Source organism: Drosophila sulfurigaster, chromosome 3 (genome assembly GCF_023558435.1).
Source record: "Drosophila sulfurigaster albostrigata strain 15112-1811.04 chromosome 3, ASM2355843v2, whole genome shotgun sequence".
NCBI lineage: Eukaryota > Metazoa > Arthropoda > Insecta > Diptera > Drosophilidae > Drosophila > Drosophila sulfurigaster.
Genome location: NC_084883.1, coordinates 52,884,279 through 52,899,339, shown reverse-complemented (window position 1 = coordinate 52,899,339; position 15,061 = coordinate 52,884,279). Strand labels below are relative to the sequence as shown.

Sequence of the window (15,061 nt, the reverse complement as noted above, 5' to 3'; positions counted from 1 at the left end):
GATCATGTGTTCAGTGAAGTCTAAAAAAAAAGCAATTCAATTGCGAATGTTAATTGAGAACGTTTTTTAGTAATTCGAGTGGCTGCAATTAAAAGAGCTACCGTTGTGCTTTATGTGGCAGCTCTTTAGCATAAATCCAGCAGCCTCAGGTAGAGGAATGGAAAGGAAAGCAGGAAAGCAGTAAAGTTCAGGTGCACACAAGGTGCGAATTGAAGCTTAGAAAGGAGTAGCTCAAATTACGAGCCAATGGCAGCTGCTTGATGGCTCAATCAGCTCCAATTACACACAGCCAATCTTTGTCTTTGCCTTCAAACTCGTAAAATCGTTAAGGAAAGAAAGTCAGAGTTGATATCAAGAAAACAACAAGAGAAAAAGTGAATACAAAAAACAGAGTCTTTAGCTACGATCGACAAATTAGCAAAAGCGCAGGATGAATGCCAATTAAAAACTCATTAGGCGGCAAGTCAGGCAAGGAAAAGGGAAAGGAAAGGGGAGAAGGGAGGAAGGGGCATATTCAGATGCTGGCTGGATTTAATTGCCGGTTCGCCATGACCAAAATGTCCGTGGGGTATGCACGGCCAAGTTGGATCAACAACTTTGGAGGAGAGCACGTGCAAAGGCCAAAAATGATGGGCACTTGCATTAAACGAAATCGTTTAGCTGCAGCTAAACTCATGTGGCATGTACAAAAGGGGCAGACAACTCGATGTGTGTCTGTCTGTGTGTGTGTTTGTGTGTGTTGTTGCAATTAAAGCGCCAAGAGGCTGAGGCCGATTCCATGTCCGAAATGTGTTCAATTTAAATTAACGATCAGCGCAAAATCACAAACGGCAGTCGAGAGTTTCGGCACGGCTTTTGGGGGATTGCTGGGATTGGGCAACGTGATTGAGAGAGCAGCAACAGCAACAGCGGCAGCAACATGCTGCCGCATGCAACATGCAACCGTTTTCAGCTCCAGATGCAATGCAATTAAGCAAAAGTTTTATTTAAATTGCTGGCGCTGCCTGCCTTTGCTTTTAATGGCAGGCAAAAGAAGGGAGTGGAAAGTGTGCTGCAATGTTGTAAAATGTAGTGTAGTGTATTTTTTAATTTTAATTAATATATTCTTACTATTATTATTATCACAATTTCGAATACATATTTACTTTACGTTTTATGCTGCGCACCTAGCGAAAATGTAAATAGAAAAACAAGTGTGACCACACAACACGATCGAAATTATTCCCGACTGCATGCTAGAATGAGGTCACTTTGGTAACTTTGACTCATCTTGAAACGGGCACACTTACCAACAGTATTTAATTGTACTGCAGTGTAGTGTAAAGTTTTCGGTTTTTGTAAGTTGCACATGTGTTTGCTAATTTCTGCGTGCAATTCGAACATTAATTAAATTCAACATTTAAGCTATAAATTGTTTGCTTAATTGCCATTTAAGCCACTGCAGTTCCTGCCAGGACACGCAAGAGCGAGACAGTAAGCGAGAGAGATAGAGAAGAGGAGCACACAGACAGTGAGAGACTTGCAGTCAGATTGTCGGCATTTCAATGCAAGTCATCGTTGTTGTCGTGCGGCCATAAATAAATTAAAAGTCCACTGCAAAATGACAGCAACAGCAGCAACTGAGAGAGCAGTTGGGCAACATGTTGCTGCCGATGCGATGCTGTTGCTGCAGATGTGCTGCAGCCAATGTCAATTCAGAACAAGAGCAACATCAGCAATTGCAGCAGCAGCAACATCCACATCCAAGCAGCAGCAACTATACATATTATTAATGATGGCGGAAGCAAATGCGGCGCCTTTTGATAATGTGTCCTGTTGCCTGTTGCTGTTGCTTGTCCAAAATGTTGACGTTGTTGTTGCTGTTAGTTGCTGCCAATGTCTGGGGCATGACAAACGCATTGGCATTGACAGTGAAGCCAGCTGCAATAACATTGCAACATTGCAACATTTACATAGCTGCTGATGAGTCTGCCCCTCTGGGCTGTTAGCTGTGGTTGCATGCTGCTGACATTTCTTTTTGGCCACGTTTTGGTTGCAGCTGTGTGGCGCCTGCACAGCACCACAGGCGACGCATAACTTGGCACCAAACTGGCAAATCGTTTTCACTACCAAATAGAGAGAGAGAGACTCCAAAAACCAAAACACAAAAGCGAAACGAAATCGTCGACAAAACAGATCTTAGCTCTCAGTTGCGTGGATCGTGTAAGACAAAACTACAAGCAACTTTGTTGTTGCCTCGTGTTGTTGCAGTTGCAGCTCCAATTCTGTTTTTGCATACTGTTCAATTTCAATGGCGCCAAATCTTTGCCGTGGGACGCAAGTTGCAGACTCAGACTGAGACGCAGACGTAAACGCAGACGCAGTTTGCTGAGTTGCTCTGTTGCAGCTTGTAGACAATATCCTTGGCTTTGCTTGTTGAAAATGTTGCCAGCCATTTAGGCCACAAGCTGGCAGCCCCAGATACGAGTTATAGACAACCAGATAAGCAAAATAGTTCGACTACCATTTGGCCATGCGCAGCCGTGACTTGACTTCTGACTCCAGGCTTTGTTCAACGTTCGCGCTCTGCGCTGTTGAAGGAATTGGAAATGTTGCCCAGAGAGATACTGCGATAAAGTGTGCAGCGAAATATAAATAAACGAAATACGTAGTTATGTTTGCAAATAATAATATTTTACTCACCATAAATAAACACTACCATTGGCCTTGCCTTGAAAATACTATTTTACAACAGGTTTAGAAAAAGGCTACAAGAAATTTAAAACATAAGAAACAATGTTTAATATTTATAAAATTAATAATAATAATACAATATTTACCACAAATTTCATTCCTTTCTTGAACTCAAATTTTTTAGAAAGGCTGCGCTTTAATTTTATTTTTTTTTATTTACAACTAACTTAGATTATATACAAATATGTGAAGAGAAGAAATATGGATTACTTTACTATATAAAATACATATTTCTACACAATTCAAAAGTGACATTTCATATTCGTAACAAATAAAAGAATATGGTATACTAAAATACTGAATACTGAAAAATATACTGACCTTTTCTGAATATTAAGTGGGTCTCACTCAAGAATTGATATTTAATACCAGCCACCAATTTATATTATGTTATTTTATAATCATGGTATAGTAAAATATTAAATACTGTAAAATATACTGACCTTTATTTAGTATTAAGAGGGTCATACTAAAGAATATATATTTTATATTTATGAAAAATTTATATTGTATTTTTTAACAGTTTCATATTTATAGTAAAATATTTAATTACAAATCTACTGTTGACCTACTTCAACAAAAATTTATTATACAAAAAAATGAATCAATAACAATATAATAAAAATAACATATTTCATAAAAAAATACTATGAAAATAATAGAATAAATATATCCCATATAATATTTATTAGCATTGAACCATACAAAAATGTTAATAAATAAATATTTATTAGCTAACAAATATATTGCCTATTAATTGCCTAATACCTGACCTTGTTTCTTAAGTGTTGTATTTAGTGGAGCTAAAATATTGAATACTCAAAAATATACTGTGTGAACCACAGTTATGAATTTATATTTCATATTTACCACATTTGTATTTGTTAGCGATTTCAACTACATAATCATAGTAGAATATTTAATATTAAATACCTACTTTTGACCTACATTAACACAAATTTATTATTCAAAAATATAGTAGATATAACATAATTCATAAAAAAATACTATGAAAATAGATTAAAATAATTATTAGCATTGAAGTATACACAAATGTTATTACAATATTTATTAACAAATAAAAATATTTCCTATTAATTGCCTAATTCGTGACCTTGTGTCTTGAACTGTTGTTTTTAGAGGCAACTACAAAAATTTGCTGATTGATTGTTGAGTAATGTTGAGTGCTACAACATACTCACACAAATAGAGAGATAGATGGAGAATGCTTTTAATGACTCAATTTCATTTAATTAAACATTAAACTGGTAATTACATAAGCCATTTAGCACATTTAAAGTGCCCCGTAGTCCGTAGTCCGGCAACTCCTTGACTTGGCCAACATAATTAAGCGTCTATGCGATACGATAGATTCTAATTACCGCACAAGCTGCGCTGCACTTCATTGCAGCAGCGAGTGCAGTTGATCTGTGCCAGAAGCCATTTAAAGGTGCATTCATTTATGCAAATGCCACAACAAATCGGAGTCGCTGTTGCAGTCGAAGTCAGCGTTCAGCGGGGTGTGCAAATGACAAATGACTTGAACTTGCGACTGTCGGGCCCCGAAATAAAAAATGCTGAAAAAAATGCTGAAATGAAATCGCAATTTTTTAATAAAGTTTGTCGTTTTGTCTGTGGGCCAACTCGTAAATTCTGCACTTAAGTATGTGCTTGTATGTGCACACTCATGTGTGTAAAATTTGCAAACACACACACACACTTGCATACTCACACACACGCGAGGGGTCTCTGAAGGTAAACAGCACGCAGTCGAGCAGCCAAGTTTGTGTCTTAAGTCATTCGATTTTTTTCCTACTCTTTTGGGGTGCGTGCGCATTTGCATTGCAATTTTTTAATTGATATTTAATTGCAGCCGTGGCACACACAACACACACTCACACACACACACACACACACACACACACACACACAGTCATGCGTAGCTGGCAATAATTCTTGATGTAGTTCCATAACGCCAAGTGTTTCGGAATATATTTATGAGCATGCATATGCATATGCATATTTCGCTTGCTCACAGCACTCTATAATTATTGAGTGCTACAAAAAGGGTTTGATTAAGTTGTGCAAGCTTTGAAAACAATGAAGAAGTTGCAATAAATAGTACAAAATTTGTTAAAAAAAAAAAGATTATTTATACTAATTAATAAAACAAAGATGCCTCAATCTAAACCGAATTTATATTTGTTAATATAATATGTACGAAGACAGATTAAGATAATTGTATTAAAATATTAAATTGAAAACTAATTAAAAATAGTAATTTTTATAAATTATAAAATTAATAAATAAAAAATTATTTGAAATAAAAGAATTGTAAACACAAAGAGAAAATAATGTAGACTGAAAGATAGATTGTAAAAAAAAATGTCATGCCTAATTTGCATTTAAGAACAATTGCATATTAAGAACATCTTTATCTTAAAATAAAATCTTGGTTCAAGAATATTTTAGTCTTGATTTAAGAACTTAAAGAATTGTATTCCTTTTTCTTAAAATGTTGGAATTCCCTTCCTTTAAAATTAGAACCTAATTTCTACTATTCTTGATGTTAGCTCAGTAAGTAAAGATGCCTTGTGGTCGTTGGTCTTAGATTCAATCTAAAATAGGTTCGTATATATGATCTTAATTTAAGATAAACCTTCTTGGTTCAAGTTTGAAATCATAAAATCTGTACTCAACATTTATTTTTTCATCTTAGCTGTTTTTTTCTATCCGTGTAGTAAAATTTATTTAATTGCACGCAAAGAGTTTATGTTATTAATTCATTAGCTTTTAATGTTTAATATTACTTAACACTACTTAATAAATTTATGTATAGGGTATCGCTTTTTCACCCAATCTCTAGATCTCCGCCAACTAGTTTATTTTTTATTGATTTTTAACTCAATTTCAACTTACGCAGCTGCAAATATTGCCCGCATTTATTAATTTGACTTTTAGCACAGTTTTACAAACCTTTACAGCAAATATTTAAAGCCGTATCGAATAGTTTTAATGCCAATTTAACGATCAACCACGCATTCAAAACTGAACATAAAAATATTATTAAAGCTCCATACAAGAAAATCAAAAGACAGCTGCTGTCGAGCAGACAAAGAGAACAAGCTCTTGATGGCGCAGATGGTCGTGAGTTTATTATCTATTGTTCCTATCACGGCTATGTTATCCTAGCTGCCTTATCCTTCGATCGATGTGGATGTGATCTAGCTAACACTTCGAAGCAAAGCTCTTTTTTTTCATTTGTTCTCACGTTCGTTTGCGCATTTGTTTAGCTAATTTTCAAAAATTGTTGTTCATTTGGGAATTCTTTTGAATACAGGAAACGCATTGTTGTCCAAGCTCCAAGATAATTGTGTGGGAACTCTCGATGGCCAATTCAATGGCGTTTGGCGTTGGCGACAGCCTCGTCGCACACAACTGGATCTCAGTCTGTTAACATAGACTCAAGTCCTCCTAATTGCGACTAACAGCTCCAAATTTGTCTTGTGTTTTCGCTGTGGGCGCTTCGCCAATCGCTTTCGAAAGGTTCAATGCATTTCAATTTGCCTTCAATTGCCAGCGATTAGAGTTTGAGCAATTGGTTTTTTGCATGCCAGCAACAAATTGTCTTAGACTTTGGCAAAAGTTTCGCTAGAAATAATAATAATGCAAAAAAATGCCAATGAGAGTAGAAAAATTGTTGAAATTATTTTCAAATTAAATTTAGCTTCTTTTTGAATAAGATTTTAGATAAATTTCAAAATTGATGAGTTCGAAAGGGTAATTGATTTTGTGGTTTTTGAGATTAGATAAAATACAAGAAAAATATTTGAAAATAGTTTTTAAACATTGTGCAAGAAGGAATTAAAATAAAATAATAAATAACTTAAAATAGAAGTTTCAGAGATAAATATATATTAAAAGTTCAAGGTAATTTTGTCATCGAAAACATTTGATTTGATTTTGGTTTTGGAATTATTTTATTGCATATTTAAATACACTAAAAAAAATCATAGAAATACTTCGTTAATAAATGCATGAATTTAGCAATATTTTAATTTATGTATTTTTAAAGCTCTTTTAGTACAATTTCAGTCTTAAAATTGCATGCAAAATGAAAATAAATAAAATGCTGCGGCAACTGAAAAGTGATTTTCTCATGACCTCGAAAGGCAAATCCCAGTTGAAGAGTCGAGAGTCAGAGTCTGGTTTTTGGGTAAGCAGCTCATGTAATTTCAGACGTTCTCCAAAAGAAAAATGCATTCAAATCAGACGCTGACGACGTGACGTTGAAATTAAATCAACTAGACTAGAGAAGAGCCGGCCCAGACCAGACCAGACGAGACGAGACGAAGACCAGGCCAGAATAGAACTGAACAGCACAGCACAGACCAGGTAGTCAGGCAGCTAGTTGGCCAGTTAGCCAGACCACTTGACCAAAATGGAGACGAGTTTGAGCCCGAGCTTGAGCTTGGAGTTAACCCTGGCTGACTAATGCACAACAACGCAAAATACCAATTACTTGAGTATGCTTGACTGTGGGATACCCGCCACCCATTGTGAACAAAAGCTAAATAGTGCGGTATTATTTTTAAAATATACTAAAAAGTATACTGCAAAAATACTAAAATATATCAATAACTATATTCGGTATTTATATATAGTACTATATGTTGTCATATATAATTTTAAAATATGGCAAATTAATATATCGAAAAAATACTAAAAATATACAAAAAGATCTGTAAATGCAAAATATAACACAGAATACATAATACGGCATACATCATTTTAAAATACATAAATAAAAATAATATACCGCAAAAATACTAAAATAAATTCCGATGGTTATATTTGGTATATTGATATAGTACTACAAGCTACCATATATATTTTTACCGCAAAAATACTGTGAATATAATAAAATCTATTTTATTGGTATAATGATATACTACTACATGCGAAATATAAAATAGAGTACACACTACAGCATACATCATTTTAAAATACACCTAATAATATACCGCATGGCACAAAATGGAAACAAACTTGATCTGCGTGCAAACATAACAAGTGCTGTTGATAAAGGACAGGAATATTCTTTATGGAGTCAGAGAGTGTGCCTGTCGGCACAAAGTTATAATACCATTCTACCCTATGAGTAGCGGGTATAAAAACGCAACGTGACGATGTCTGCGCTCGGTGTAAATTGTTTAACATTTAGGCAGCTTTAATTTGTTGTTGGTCGTTTGCTGTGGCTGCGGCTGTGGCTGGCGCTGTGTGCGCTGTTGTTGGCCATCAACGCGGCTGTCCATGCAATTTGTTTTCATAATGCCCAATATTAATACACAACCGCAGGCGACAATTTTGATTAAAATGCCATTTATAAAAGCAGCCTCAACTCTCTTTCTCCTTAATAAAGTGATCTGTGCTGAGCTCTGAATGTGTGTGTGTGTGTGTTTGTGTTAATCCCTTGGATGAGTGACTAATTGTGATCGAGATGGGTCTTGGAACTTGAGCTTGAGGAGACACGCAATGCTGAATGCTGAATACTGATCCTGACACCTGGCACGTAGCTGGAAGGCCAATCTTTCAGCGCAGTTCAAGTTGATTGCAACTGCAACAACAACAACAACGACGAAATTGCCGAGACGTCAGAGATCACAAATTGCGGATCAGAACAGTCAACAGAAAAGGGAGAAAGGCAGCGAGCAAATCAATAATTGTATTGACTTGAAAGCCGAAAGCAGATCAAAAGGTCGCCAACAACATGCAAATAACGCGACCAGCGTTCAGATGCTGAAGATGAGCAACGAGATGAAGTTGCAGCCATCATAACTTTGGCGCAGATTGCAACCGCGGAATGCGCAGACAGACAGAGCGAGAATGCAAGCAAAGTCTGTTTGCAACTTGCTGAAAGGTCAACGCGATCATTTCCGCATGATTACAAATGCAATTCGTTGCTTGTGGCAATGTTCGCAGCTCGCGTTGCGCGGCCACAACGTATTGCAGCTAGGCATGCCACTTGAGTCACCCAACCAAAGAGTCAAGTCAACGGCAAAGCCAAACGCCAAACGACGCGCTTCGTTTCGTTCTTTGCCAGCCGAAGCTCGCGTTTGTGTCTTAAGTCTTTCGTTTCTTTGGCGCTCACTTGCGCTCGCTCTCGTTCTCGCTCTCTGAGCTCGCGCTCTCTTGAGCAACTCTCCACATGATTTCTGAGAAGGGGCAATAGCTGCGTTTTGAGGGGCAATCCGCAGGGGTGTCGAAGGGGAAATGCAGGGGAATTGAGGGGTGTTTTATGGTAGACTTTGCGTGTGGAAGCTATTGAGGAGAGCGCATGTGGTGGTGGATTAGTTGCAGAGGGGTTAAAGCCAACTCTACAGAGGGGTGATTACTATATAATACCCCTTTGATTGATGAGGAGAAGTTTAAGCAGGAGATGGGGGAGGAGAATTTGTGGAAGTTAAATTATAAAATTCAGGAGAGAGAAGCAGGAGAATTCCAAACAGTTAGAGGAAAAAATCTTGGCTTAACTTTGACTTCATTAACAAAAATGTATTGAAATTTGTTATTTTATTTGAATTTTCAATTATATTTTAATGAAGGAGTTAAAACAGGAAGTGAAATTGACGCATTTTAAATTATAAAATTCAGGAAAGGGAAGCAAGAAAATTACGAAAAGTTAAAGCGCCAAGTTTTGGCTTTACTTTGAGATCTGGAAGAAAATTGATTGATTGATTGAAAATTTTAATTATTATTATATACTAGCACTAAATTCTTAAAATAAATTACGATCACTGAAGAGTTTCCTTGCTATTAAAGAGGTGTGAAATTGTGGCAGTCAAAATACAAAATTCAGGAGACAGAAGAAAGAGAATTTCGAACAGTCCAAACAAAAAAACTTGGCTTAACTTTGACTTCATTAAAGAATTTATTGGAATCTTTAATTCAATTTGAATTTTCAATTCTATTTGAATGCTAAACTCTTAAGTGGATTAAGGAATCAAGGGGTGACAAGAAGAGGTGAAATACAATATTCAGGAGAGGGAAGCAAACACATTTTAAAAGCAGTTAGAACTAAAAAAATGTTGGCTTATATTTGTGCTCAGTAAAGAAATTGACCTCAAACGCTTTCAATTGATTTTTCTCATTATTTGTTCGCACTCTTATACTGGCATTATTAACAACCACTTAAATCAAATGATGGGTGCAAAACAACATTGTTTAAATAAGAATCTATTATTGTTATCTCAAGACAGATTTAAAAGAATACAGATTTAAATTGCTTTTAAGTTTTTTGTGTTATGGGTCTTATAAAAGACAAATTGAAAATATTAATTGATAAATAGGATGAAAAACATACAAAAAACTGTCTGCTTAACATAATTAGAGTTGATACTTTGTATGTTTTGTAACAATATTTGTACAGCAAAGAAAATGAAATATCAATGAGAGATTTAGAAAAGTTATTGCGCCTTGTTACCTTCTAATTTATTAAATTATTGTTCACACAATAAACAATGCAAAAACAAAATTTCTAATTAGTTTGAATTTTTTTAATATTTTTTCAGTTCTATATAATTTAGTCAAGTGCCCGGGTAGCTCAGTCGGTAGAGCATTGGACTTTTAATCCAAGGGTCCAGGGTTCAAGTCCCTGCTCGGGCGGTAATAATAAATTTAAATACTAGTAATTTAAAATTATTATTTTTGTATAATAATTAAACTCGTAAATAAAATATAATATTATATATAATTTAGTTAATTTAAACTATTTTTAGTCCCTCAATCGAGCTTAAGACTTTTTTACTTTCGCAGAGAATCAATTGAATAAATATATTTATATATTATTTTATATTATTACATATTTAAGACTTTAAGTCGAAATCCCAGCAGCCAGCATTATCTTTTCTTTAAATTAAATTTAGTATTTAATTTTAAATTAAAAATGTTTTTTCTCTTCTTTTATTTACAATCTGTCTGTTTAAACTATAAGTAAATTGTATAATTCCAATTTTCCAATGAGACATATTTTACAACTTCTTTTCAGTTGGTTGTATTTATTTATTAAAAGTTGTAAGAAAATAATTTAGTAATTTTATTGTAGTTACTTTCCCATACATTTTTGATTACTGCTCAAAAATTGATTATATGCAAAAGCGACTTATCAGCAAGTGTAAGTCAGTTATTTAACTGCAAAAGGGATTTAACTGGACAACTGTTGCGCTTAAATGCGAAATGCGCATCTCTTGCGATAAGAGAAATGCCAATGAAATGATGATCGATGTGGAGCAGTCTTAAGAGTCAGCAGCTAAGTTGGGGGCACTTAAAGACCTTCAATCCGTTTTGCAGATAACAATGAATTATGGCTACTGATTTCTGACTTGACTCGCTGTCTCTCTTCTCTGACTGCCATTCAATTCTCTCTCTCCCTCCATCCTCCCCCTGCAAATGCAGTTTGTGTTGGAGTTTCACAATATTTGCGCAAATGCGTCTGGGCAATCGGAGTTGAGCTTCGATAAGACAGTGTCAAAATTTAGCAACTGCTGACGTTGCGTTGCTGTCAACATATCATTTGTCATTGGCCACGTCGATAGCAGGCAAAACTAACCAAACGAGTCGCTTGTCGCTTGTCTATGACAAATGCAGCCAGAGATGCAGACAGCGATGCAGTTGAAGTCGCAGTCGCAATCGTAGTCAAAGTCGAAGATGCAGTTGTCTTCACAAAATTATTAATGAAGTTGCTGAGTGGCGGCGTTTGGCAAGATGCAAACTTTTTATACCCGCTACCCATAGGGTAGACGGGTATTATAACTTTGTGCCGGCAGGAAATGTATGTAACAGGTAGAAGGAGGCATCTCCGACCCTATAAAGTATATATATTCTTGATCAGCGTCAACAGACGAGACGATATAGCCATGTCCGTCTGTCCGTCTGTGTGTCTGTGTGTCTGTGTGTCCGTCCGTCTGTCCGTATGAACACCTAGATCTCAGAGACTACGAGAGATAGAGCTATAATTTTTTTTCGACAGCATTTGTTATGTTTGCACGCAGATCAAGTTTGTTTCAAATTTTTGCCACGCCCACTTCCGCCCCGCAAATCAAAAAAACAAGCGTAATTTTAAAGCTAGAGTTGCGAATTTTGGTATATATAATAATAACTATAGTAGTTATGATTCCTGAAAATTTGGTTGCGATCAGATAAAAATTGTGGAAGTTATAAAAGAAATACTTTTGTATGGGCAAAAACGCCTACTTATAAGGGTCTTAGTTACTTTGGCTGACAATCTGGTATATTGAGCCGTCTATGGTATATTTTGAATGTGGTACTATATTGATATACCAAACATACCATTTGGTATATTTTTAGTATTTTTTTTATGTATTTTCGGTATATTTTCAAAATGATACCGCAATATTTTGCCTTTATTAAAAATGGGTAGCGGGTATCTCACAGTCGAGCACACTCGACTGTAACTTTCTTACTTGTTTTTTTTTGGCTGCTTGCCGCCTGCCTCATGGGCAATTAACCTGCTAATTAAATGGCCAGAAAGCAGTCAGCAAGCAGCAGCCAGCGGTAGCTTCAGCAGGAAGCACTTGGCATTTTGTGTTTTATTCGCCGTTATCGGACCACGACAATCAAGGCAGAAGCAAGCTTCTCTCTCTCTCTCTCTCTCTCTCTCTCTCTCTCTCTTTTCTCTTTGGTCTCATGCATTGCAATTTCGCTGGAGCTGAAAATGCAAGGCGACAGTTTTTGGTAAAATGGTAACTGGTCCACTGCGTCTGCGACTCCGACTGCCACTTCATTAGCTACCAAATTGATGAGTTCAATTAGCCAAGACCAAAGACCAAGCTGAAGACAGCAGCAGCTGCTGCTGCTTCTTCTTCTGCTGCTGCTGCTGTTGTTGCTCTTCTCTGCAGTAATTAGCGCAGAGATTTTCAAATTGCCAAAACTTGTTGAGCGCGTTCTTGTCAAAGTCTCAAAAAAGCACAAGTAAGAAAGTGACAGTGCTCGACTGAGAGATACCCGATCCGCGTTTTCTTGAAATATACCCAATTAATATACCAAAGAAGTACCGAAGCCTTTTTTGGTATATGAATATACTATTTTTGGAATAACGATATACTGTTTCGATCAATTATAAAACAGTCCTCGACTTTGTGATACCCGCTCCGCTTTTTTTTTTAAATATACCAAATTAATATACCAAAGGAATACAAAACGTTAGCAAAGCCTATATTGGGTATATGGATGTATATCCATTTTTGGTATAAGAATATACTTTTACTCTCTCTTTATGCTTGTCCGCTTTTTCTGAAAATATACCAAATTATGGTAATATACCAAAGAAATATCAATATTTAATATACTAATTTCGGTTATAAAACAGTGCTCGACTGAGTGATACCCGCTCCGCTTTTTCTTAAAATATACTAATTTAATATATCGAGAAATACTTAACGTTAACAAAGTCTATATTTGGGATATGAATATACATATAGTAAATTAATATACCAAAGAAATGCTAACATTTACCAAAGTCTATATTTGGTTTATCGATATGCTATTACTTAAAACATACCAAATTCATATACCAGGGAATAGCTTAATACACCAGAAGCAATTATTTGTTATATTGATTTACTATTTGTAAAAAAATACTAAACTAATATACCGAAGAAATTAACCAATTTACCAAAGATTATTGTTGATATACACTATTATTTAAAATATACCAAAGAAATACTAACATTTACCAAAGCCTATATTTGGTACAACGATACCAAAGATTATTGTTGATATACACTATTACTTAAAATATACCAAAGAAATACTAACATTTACCAAAGCCTATATTTGGTACAACGATACTATTATTATTATTATTATTATTAGGTGGCACTACAACCCATTTCGGGTTTTGGCCGAAATATAAATACTTAGCGTATTTATATACCGCAGAAATACCTAAAAGACTATTATTATTTGTTAATAGATATTGTAAGAATAATACTTTCTTACAATATACCGAATTATTAGATCAAAATACTACAGGTTACCAAATGTTGCATTTGGTATATTGATATACTATCACTTTCAAAATGTACCACATTAATATACCGAAGAAATACTATAATTGACTTTATTGAGTATTGCGGTGTTATTCTTACAATATATCAAATGAAAATACTAGAGAAACACTTAAGATGATATATATTTATACTATTACGTTGCAAGTTATAATACCCTTCTAACCTATAGATAGCAGGTATAATCGTAAGAAAAAGATGTGTGTCAGTTTTGGGCAATGGCGCATTTTGTTTTGGCTTTTGCTCCATTCACCTGCCTTCAGTTTTAGAGTCAGTTTCACTTTCGCAGCATTGTGAAATCAAATGAATATGAATTCCAATTTCAATTCGAATTCACGAACGATTCTCCTTCTACTTTTTGCAGCTGCTGCGCATTCGTAGAATTCGCATCCTTTATATATATTTTAGGTTTTTTTTGATAATTTTTTATGGCTTTTATTTTTGTGTTTTTTTGTGTTTTTTTCGGGTTATTCGGGAGTGCTTAATGAGCCCGTTTTGGAAATGGTATTCTCGTGTTAAAACATTGATTCGATTGGCGCTCTTAAAAGGTGTCGCCGGCCCATAAAATGAGCCCAACATTTTCGGTTTCAATTTTTTGACGTTCTTTCCTTATGCTTTTTTTGTATTTTTTGGGTTACCTAAATGAATTGACCATAAAAGTTTCGGAAATCAAAAGGCGCCGTATCTTTTTTAGTTAATTAACGCACAAGTTTCCATATCCACAAACGAAAGTTTTTTTTCAGCTGCTGCCAAATTGTGCAGCAGCGATCAGCATGTCAATTTTTGATGCGGCTTATGCTTTAATTTTAATTGTAATGCCCGCATTTAGCCACAACGCCTGATCCCGAATCAAAATGAGCTGCCAATTCATTAACACACACAGCTTGACCCATTTACAGGTGTGTGTGCGAAACGAAAAAAAAGTTTCCGTTCTCACTTTTCTGCTCTGTTTTCTCTGTTCTTCGTCTGAGTTCTTCGCTTCACAATTTTCACAGTCCCACGTTTCGTGCGCTTTCTCACCGCCTCCGTGTCTGTGTCCGTGTGAAAAGCATTTCAACAATTTCAGAATACTCCAAATGTGCAACAAACTCAAACTCAAAGAGAATATTTTTCGACAATGTAATGTGCCCACAACTAACTCAATTTGTTTGCTTGACCACACACTTTTAACATACCCTGTAATCACATTAAAGGTAACTGAATAAAAGTAGTTCAGTAGTGCATACATAGTAGTAAAGTGA

The 15,061-nt window shown here is 35.4% G+C and overlaps 1 non-coding gene across 1 annotated transcript; it reads left to right on the top strand.

Annotated features, from left to right (window-relative positions):
- Positions 1 to 10,325: 10,325 nt before the first annotated feature.
- Trnak-uuu (transfer RNA lysine (anticodon UUU)) lies at positions 10,326 to 10,398 on the top strand. The gene has a single exon. It is a non-coding gene; the product is annotated as a tRNA-Lys (tRNA).
- Positions 10,399 to 15,061: the final 4,663 nt, after the last annotated feature.